Source organism: Triticum urartu, chromosome 3, assembly GCF_003073215.2.
Source record: "Triticum urartu cultivar G1812 chromosome 3, Tu2.1, whole genome shotgun sequence".
Lineage (NCBI taxonomy): Eukaryota > Viridiplantae > Streptophyta > Magnoliopsida > Poales > Poaceae > Triticum > Triticum urartu.
Window position 1 is genome coordinate 402,427,178 of NC_053024.1, and position 9,428 is coordinate 402,436,605.

Consider the following 9,428-nt stretch of genomic DNA (forward strand, 5'->3'; position numbering starts at 1 on the left):
TAATATCCCCAACAGGCATGGTGGAGGAGGACGGCGGTGGATGGGGTGGCAGACGGAGGAGGCTGGGGTCGAGAGGGTGTTTTGGCACCCACAGAGTATGAATGGGGAAATGGAGGGAGAGAGGAAGGGGGGAACCATGTCTTCAGGGCGCTCTTGTCTCAAATGCGAGGAAATTTACAAACTTAGCCCTTGTTAAAATTTCCTACATCATAGCAATATTAGTCGGTTGGGGATAGGACGGTAATCTCGCATACACCGAATATTTGCCGACGAGAGTTTGTTTTTGGCGCCCACCGTGTATGAATCAGGGAGGGAGTCGATTTCGGCCGAGGAGACACTATGTTTTGGCGCCCACTATGTATGAATCCGGGTGGGAGGCGGTTATGTCACGTTTGAGTGAAATTACAAACCTACCCCTGTCGAAACCTATAGAAATCGAGCCGATAGGCTTTGCGTGTCAGGGATAGGCAGTAATTTCCATCTCGCAGATTTTTGTTTCGGGCGGTTACTGCGACTTTCCCTGCTTCGTTCAAATTTTTTCAGAGCAAGAGTGCACGTTTACCGTGCCAACTCAATTCGAATCCAGTTTGTATTCTATTTTTTTTCGGGCAGGATCCATTTTTGATTGGAATAAAATTCTATATACATCATTTTTTATATATATACTTTCAAAAGCACAACAAAGAATTCTGCTCCTTTATATGTATAATATGATTTACAAATACAATGATCTCAAAATCATAAGGTTGAATTCAAAAAAACTAAACCAAATTATGTCCTACTAAAATGTATGGATAAGTCATATCTACATATTAAATAACATAGATGCGCGTGAATTCATATGAGTATACATGTTTGATAGATCAATTTTGGTTCGAGTATGAATTACATATATCATCATCTCGAATTCAAATATTTGAATCCCTTTTATGTTGACTCCTTTCACGCCCATCTCTCTCGCATGCTCCTTCGTGTAGCTATCATTCTCTTTTCTCCAGCTCACCGGCACGCTCACTTCATGTTTCTCCCATCTTCGCAAACATGGTCTCTCGACGTCTCCCTTGAGAAGTGTCACACTCTCCCAATCATTATACATTACACGGTTTTCATTATCTCTCACATCTCTACCGTTCTCTGGTATCACTAGGTACCTAAGCTTTCTTTTTCACCGCCACACACAGTCTCACTCGTCTTTCACTTTGTCTTTCTCTCTATGGGGTTCTCTCACACACCCTATATGTCTCTAGATATGACTCATACCACTAAATTTACTCTCTCCTGCAGACACAACATTTGTTGCAGTCTCCTTTCCATCTCCATCCCAGTTATAAAACTGACATTATTCATTTTTTTACCAATCAGACAAACTCCCCCCCCCCGCTCTCTCTCTCTCACACACACAACTCCTGCTTCCACTCTCCTTCCCGACTACCGTCTCTCTCTCACACACAAAACTCTCGCTTTCGCACCCCCGACTCGTATTTCTCTCACAAACATTGATCGACTAGCCTCCAGATAGGTTTATACACCCGCACACTCGTGCTTCAACTATCACGTACATGTCTCTCTCGCGCTCCTTGTATCTATGTAGATTTTTCATCCCTTTTTGAGACATGCCCTCTCGATCGTGCACACACACACTATCGCCTCATTTTAAGCTGATACCTCTCGCACACACACTCTTTATGTCTTTGTCACACATCACTCCGTCCTCCTCTCTCCCTCTCTCTCTCACACACAACACACACACACACATGGGCTTTTCGCAACAACTAGCAAGATGCCCATGCGTTGCATGGAACATCAAGAAGCATTTGTATGAGTAGTTTATCATGTGGAAGAAAAGGATGAACGAGGGAAGGCCTTATTTGCAAATGTGGAGAGGGGTGTGGGTATCTTTTTGCAAAATTGCCATAGTTTCCTTCCTATCCATCAGATATAAATCGGATGGCCTATATTGCAGGATGGCAGGCACACCATCATCACCAACTCTGTTTTTATCTGTACTCTTATAAAAAGCATAGTCAGTCATGATGGTGTGCCTTCCATCCTGCAATATAGGCCGTCTGATCTATATCTAACGGATAGGAAGGAAACTATGGCAATTAACCCGCACTCCTCTCCACATTTGCAGACAAGGCCTTCCCTCGTTCATACTTTTCTCCCACAAGATCTTGATGTTCCGTGCAACGCACGGGCATCTTGCTAGTAAGAGTAGAAATTAGAGATATACCACTTCTCGAATCTTGAAACCAACAACATTCCTCCCTTATCTCATAAAAACCGCCAAAGGAATATATTTTGAGTGAAACATAACATATTTTTAGTGATACACATAATTCAAAACTAGACTCTTTTTTCTATCAAATCGGTGAATATGTATTAATCTACTTTGATCGTGTGGCAACACATTTGCACATTGCTAGTAGTTATTACTACTGTATAATTTTTTGGACACCAGACAAATGGTGGAGTACATATACGAAGAGAAGAGGCGCACGGATGCAGTCGGTCTCTCGCTGTCTCGCACACATGAGAGTTACGTAAAGGCACCGTTAACAAATAAACCCTAAAACCCTAGGTGCAGGATTGCTGCATGCGCAAGTACCGGGTACGTGGTGGAGCGCACCTTTGTAGGAATAGTCAGCTCGCGTGATAATTTGATCTCTAGGAGTTGATGATCGGGACCATAGGTGAACGACTTGGAGGCGGTGGCTCGCCAGTTGCCATAGATTGAGTAGCCACATTTAAAATATCATTTTTAGCGGGGTAAGAGTTCCAATTTTCAATGGCGCATTATAAGTACTAAGTAGTTTTTAGAACGATTGATATGGAGCGAAAATGGAATTCATAACTACTACCTCCATGGTGTAAGGTTGTATGGGTTTATGTTGCGAGATGTTGAACCTGGTAGTTCTAGGGAAAATACTATGGTTTAGATGCTGGTTTTCATTAATGAAAATCGGAAGGGGGAAACCCTTCTTTGATAAAAAAACTAGTACCTATGTTCTGGTTTACTAGTCCCCATCGTATTTTGGGTCAAAGTTTGCCCACGAATTTTACTTGTAAAATGTGAATGGAAAACGAGATTTTGTTATACGGAAACAAAAAAGGACCGGAAGGAGTGATTGCTCTGACATGGATGCCACCTCTCATAGCGCAGACATTGAACCGGCACGCCGGCCAAGAGGGCCCCACTCATTGCAGGCCCAGCTGAACACGCCTCCTCGCTGCATGCAACCGGCTTCAGACTGCCCCGCCTGGCTCCATTGAATCCGCGCGTGTGCTTTAGACTACCCCGCCTGCCTCCCTAGTGTCAAAAACGTTCTTATATTATGGGACGGAGGGAGTAGTAATACGCACGCATCTTGTGGGCAACATTAAAGCACTCGTCTTCCATGTTAGAGCATCTCCAACAGAAGCGCAACGCGCGACGCTTTGAAAAGCGTTTACAGTGCCGGAATAGCCAGTTTTTGCGGGCCCGGAGTGCTGAGATCGAGAAGTAGAGATAGGGAGTAGAGAGTAAAGAGTAGAGACATAGATAATTCTCAGCATAGATATATCATAGATAGATTAAAAAAATAGATAGTTCAACTACTCCTCGTCGTCTGACTCCTCCTCGATGATGTCCTCCTCCTACGTCTCAATGTAGGCATGAAGATACCGATCGTCGTTAGATTCCAAGGGCGATGCTGCTCCTAGCCTCATGTTGAATTGAGCGTCTGCTTTTCACGTACGCTTGTCCTCGCGATAGGCGGCTCGCTCTGCCCTCCTGTTCTCCCTCTCCACCCTCCTTTGCGCGTAGAACTCGCACTCGTTGATGATGTCCTGTAGGAAGCGTTGGCACCATAGTGCCATGGCTTCCTTGTCCATCTTGGCGATGCTGAGACGGTGCTCCCACCTCCAGTTGTCACAACGATCCTCGTTGGTGATAAGCCACGACAGAGGCACGAGCTCCTGCGCCCGCTGATACGTCTCCAACGTATCTATAATTTTTCATTGCTCCATGCTATTATATTATCTATTTTGGATGTTAATGGGCTTTATTTTACACTTTTATATCATTTTTGGGACTAACCTACTAACCGGAGGCCCAACCCCAATTGCTGTTTTTTTGCCTATTTTAGAGTTTCACCGAAAATGAATATCAAACGGAGTCCAAATGGAATGAAACCTTCGGGAACATGATTTTCTCAACGAACGTGATCCAGGAGACTTGGAGTGTGCGTCAAGAAACAAATGAGGCAGCCACAAGGCAGGGGCACGCCTACCCCCTGCGCGCGCCCTCCACCCTCGTGGGCCCCATGTTGCTCCACCAACGTACTTCTTCCTCCTATATATCCATGTACCCCCCAAACATCTAGGAGCACCACGAAAACCTAATTCCACCGCTGCAACCTTCTGTACCTGAGAGATCCCATCTTGGGGCCTTTTCCAGAGCTCCACCGGAGGGGGCATTGATCACAGAGGGCCTCTACATCAACTCCATGGCCTCTTCGGTGACGTGTGATTAGTTTATTTCAGACCTACGGGTCCATAGTGTTTGGGAACATAGAAATAATTCAAAAAAATTCCTATGTGTCGCCAAGATCAATCTAGGAGATACTAGCAACGAGAGAGAGAGTGTGCATATTCGTACCCTTGAAGATCGCTAAGCGGAAGCGTTACAAGAACGCGGTTTGTGGAGTCGTACACGCAGCGATTCATATCGTTGTCGATTCCGATCTAACCACCGAACAACAGCGCCTCCACGTTCAACACACGTACAGCCCATGGGCGTCTCCTCCTTCTTGATCCAGCAAGGGGAGAGGAGAAGTTGAGGGAGAACTCCGACAGCACGACGGCGTGGTGGTGATGGAGCTCGTGGTTCTCCGGCAGGGCTTCGCCAAGCGCTACGGAGGAGGAGGAGGTGTAGGAGAGGGGGAGGGGCTGCGCCAAGGGAAGGGTGAGGCTGCCCTCTATCTCCCTCACTATATATAGGGGGAGGGGGGTTGGAGGAGGCTCCCTAGGGTTCCATAGGGGAGGGGCGGCGGCCATAGGGGAAACCCTAGATGGGTTTGGGCGTCCCCACCCCTAGGAAACTTGCCCCCAAGCTGGGAGGGGTGGTTGCCCTAGGGGAGGCACCCCCACCTCTCCAAGTTACGTGAGATGGGGTGGGAGGGGCGCTCAGCCCCTTAGTGGGCGGATGTGCCCCCTCCCCTTGGCCCATAAGGCCCCCCAACGCTTGCCGGGGCCTCCGAAACCCCTTTCGGACACGTTGGTCGTCACCCGGTACCCCCGGAACAATTCCGGACTCCAATACCCTTCGTCCAATATATCGATCTTCACCTCTGGACCATTCTAGAACACCTCGTCACGTCCGGGATCTCATATGGGACTCCGAACAACCTTCGGTAACCACATACTATTTCCCATAACAACTCTAGCATCACCGAACCTTAAGTGTGTAGACCCTACGGGTTCGGGAACCATGCAGACATCACCGAGACATCTCTCCGGCCAATAATCAATAGCGGGATATGGATACCCATATTAGCTCCCACATGTTCCATGATGATCTCATCGGATGAACCACGATGTCAGGGATTCAATCAATCCCGTATACAATTCCCTTTGTCTATCGGTATGTTACTTGCCCGAGATTCGATCGTCGGTATCCCCATACCTCATTCAATCTCATTACCGGCAAGTCTCTTTACTCGTTCCGTAACGCATGATCCTGTGACCAACTCCTTAGTCTCATTGAGCTCATTATGATGATGCATTACCGAGTGGGCCCAGAGATACCTCTCCGTCATACGGAGTGACAAATCCTAGTCTCGATTCGTGCCAACCCAACAGACACTTTCGGAGATACATGTCATGCACCTTTATAGCCACCCAGTTACGTTGTGACGTGTGGTACACCCAAAGCATTCCTATGGTATCCGGGAGTTGCACAATCTCATGGTCTAAGGAAATGATTCTTGACATTAGAAAAGCTTTAGCAAACGAACTACACGATCTTGTGCTACGCTTAAGATTGGGTCTTTTCCATCACATCATTCTCCTAATGATGTGATCCCGTTATCAATGACATCCAATGTCCATGGTGAGGAAACCATGACCATCTATTGATCAACGAGCTAGTCAACTAGAGGCTTACTAGGGACATATTACGATCTATGTATTCACACATGTATTACAGTTTCCGGTTAATATAATTATAGCATGAACAATAGACAATTATCATGAACAAGGAAATATAATAATAACCATTTTATTATTGCCTCTAGGGAATATTTCCAACAGTCTCCCACTTGCACTAGAGTCAATAATCTAGTTCACATTGTTATGTAATTAACACTCATAGTTCACATCGCCATGTGACTAACACCCGAAGAGCTTACTAGAGTAAAATAATCTAGTTCACATCGCCATGTGATTAACACCCAAGAGTTTACTAGAGTCAATAATCTAGTTCACATCACCATGTGATTAACACTCAATCAGTTCTAGGGTTTGATCATGTTATGCTTATGAGAGAAGTGTCAGTCAACAGGTCTGCAACAATCAGATCCGTGTGTTCTTCGCAAATCTCGATTTCATATTGTAGATGTTGCTACTATGCTCCACTTTGAGCTATTCCAAAAGTTTGCTCCACTATACGTATCCGGTTTGCTACTCAGAGTCATCTGGATAGGTGTTAAAGCTTGCATCGATGTAACCCTTTACGCCGAACTCTTTATCACCTCCATAACCGAGAAACATTTCCTTATTCCTAAGGACAATTTTGACTGCTGTCCAATGATCCACTCCTAGATCACTCTTGTACCCCCTTGCCAGACACGTGGCAAGGCACATCGCGGTACACAGCATGGCATATCGTATAGAGCCTATGGCTAAGGCATAGGGGACGACTTTCGTACTTTCTCTTTCTTCTGGCGTGGTCGAGCTTCAAGTCTTAACTTCCCACCTCACAACTCAGGCAAGAACACCTTCTTTGAAGGATCCATCTTGAACTCCTTCAAGATCATGTCAAGGTATGTGCTCTGTGAAAGTCTTATCAGGCGTCTTGATCTATCTCTATAGATCTTAATACCCAACATGTAAGCAGTTTTACACATGTCTTCCTTTGAAAAACTCCATTCAAACAACCCTCTATGCTTTCTAGAAATTCTACATCATTTCCAATCAACAATATGTCATCCATATATACCTATCATAAATGTTGTAGTGCTCCCACTAACTTTCTTGCAAATACAAGTTTATTGCAAACTTTGTATAAACCCAAATGCTTTGATCGCCTCATCAAAGCATATGTTCCAACTCCGAGATGCTTGCTCCAGTCCATAGAAGGATCGCTGGAGTTTGCATAACTTTTAACATCCTTAGGATTGACAAAAACCTTTTGGTTGTATCGCATACAACCTTTCCTCATGGAAACTGTCAAGGAAACTTTGTTTTGACATCCACCTGCCTGATTTCGTAAATGAAAATGCAGCAACTGCTAACATAGTTCTAACAGACTTTAGCATCGCTATGATTGAGAGAGTCTCATCATAGTCAACTCCTTGAACTTGTCGGAAACTTCTTTGAGACAATTCGAGCTTCACAAATGGTGACATTAATTACCATTAGCGTATGTCTTCTTCTTAAAGATCCATTTATTCTCAATGGCTTGCCGTTCATCGGGCAAGTCCACCAAAGTCCATACTTTGTTCTCATACATGGATCCTATCTCGGATTTCATGGCTTCTAGCCATTTGTTGGAAGCCGGGCCCACCATCGCTTATTCATTGCTCATAGGTTCATCGTTGTCCAACAACATGACCTTTAAGATAGGGTTACCACTGAGAAGTTGTACACACCCTTGTCGACCTACGAGGTTCGATAGTAATTTGATCTGAAGCTTCATGATCATCATCATTAGCTTTCTCTTCAACTGACGTAGTTTCCACAGAAACATCTTTCTGTGCTGCGCTACTCTCTAGTTGAAGTGAAGGTTCAACAACCTCATCAAGTTCTATCTTCCTCCCACTCAATTCTTTCGAGAGAAACTCTTTCTCGAGAAAGGACCTGTTCTTAGCGACAAACACTTTGCCCTCAGATCTAAGATAGAAGGTATACCCAATCGTCTTGTTTGGGTATTCTACGAAGATACAATTTTCCGCTTTGGGTTCGAGCTTTTTTGACCGAAGTCTATCGACATAAGCACCCTAGCCCCAAACCATAAGAAACAACAACTTTGGTTTCTTGCCAAACCATAGTTCATACGGTGTCGTCTCCACAGACTTAGATGGTGCCCTATTTAAAGTGAATGTAATTGTCTTTAATGCATAACCCCGAAAAATAGCGGTAGATTGGTAAGAGACATCATACACCATATCCAATATGGTTCGATTACGACGTTCGGACACACCATCATGCTATGGTGTTCCAGGCGGCGTCAACTGTGAAACGATTTCACCTTGTCTTTAGTGATTGCCAAACTCATAACTTTGATACTTTCCCTTTGATTAGATCGAAGGAACTTGATCTTCTTGTAATGATGATTCTCAACTTAACTCTGAAATTGGTTGAAATTTTCAAACATTTCAGACTTATGCTTCATTAAGTAAATGTACCCGTATCTCTTCAATTCATAGGTGAAGGTGAGAAAATAACGATATCCACCGCACGCGTCAACACTCATCGGACCGCACACATCAGCATGTATGATTTCCAACATGTCACTTTCCCGTTCCATTGTTCCAAAGAATGGGGTTCTAGTCATCTTGCCAAAGAGGCATGGTCCGCATGTGTCAAGTGATTCAAAATCAAGTGACTTCAAAAGTCCATTAGCATGGAGGTTCTTTCATGCGCTTTACACCAATATGACCTAAACGACAGTGCCACATGAAAGTGGTACTATCATTATCAACTCTACATCTTTTGGCATCAATGTTATGAACATGTGTATAACTACAACCGAGATTCAATAAACCATTCACATTAGGTGCATGACCATAGAAGGTATTATTCATGTAATCAGAATAACCATTATTCTTTGACTTAAATGAATAACCGTATTGCAATAAACATGATCTAATCCCGAAGGTAGAGGGAGCGTGCGATGGTGATCACATCAACCTTGGAAACACTTCCAACACACATCGTCACCTTGCCCTTAGCTAGTCTCCGTTAATTCTGTAGCTTTTGTTTTGAGTTACCAATATTAGCAACTGAACCGGTATCTAATACCCAGGTGCTACTAGGAGTACTAGTAAGGTACACATCAATAACACACATATATCAAATATACTTTTGTTGAAGTTGACATCCTTCTTATCTACCAAGTATTTGAGGCAGTTCCGCTACCAGTGGTCGTTCCCTTAATTGAAGCACTTTGTCTAGGGTTTGGGTTCTTGGGTTTCTTCACTGGAGTGGCAACTGGCTTGCCATTCAAG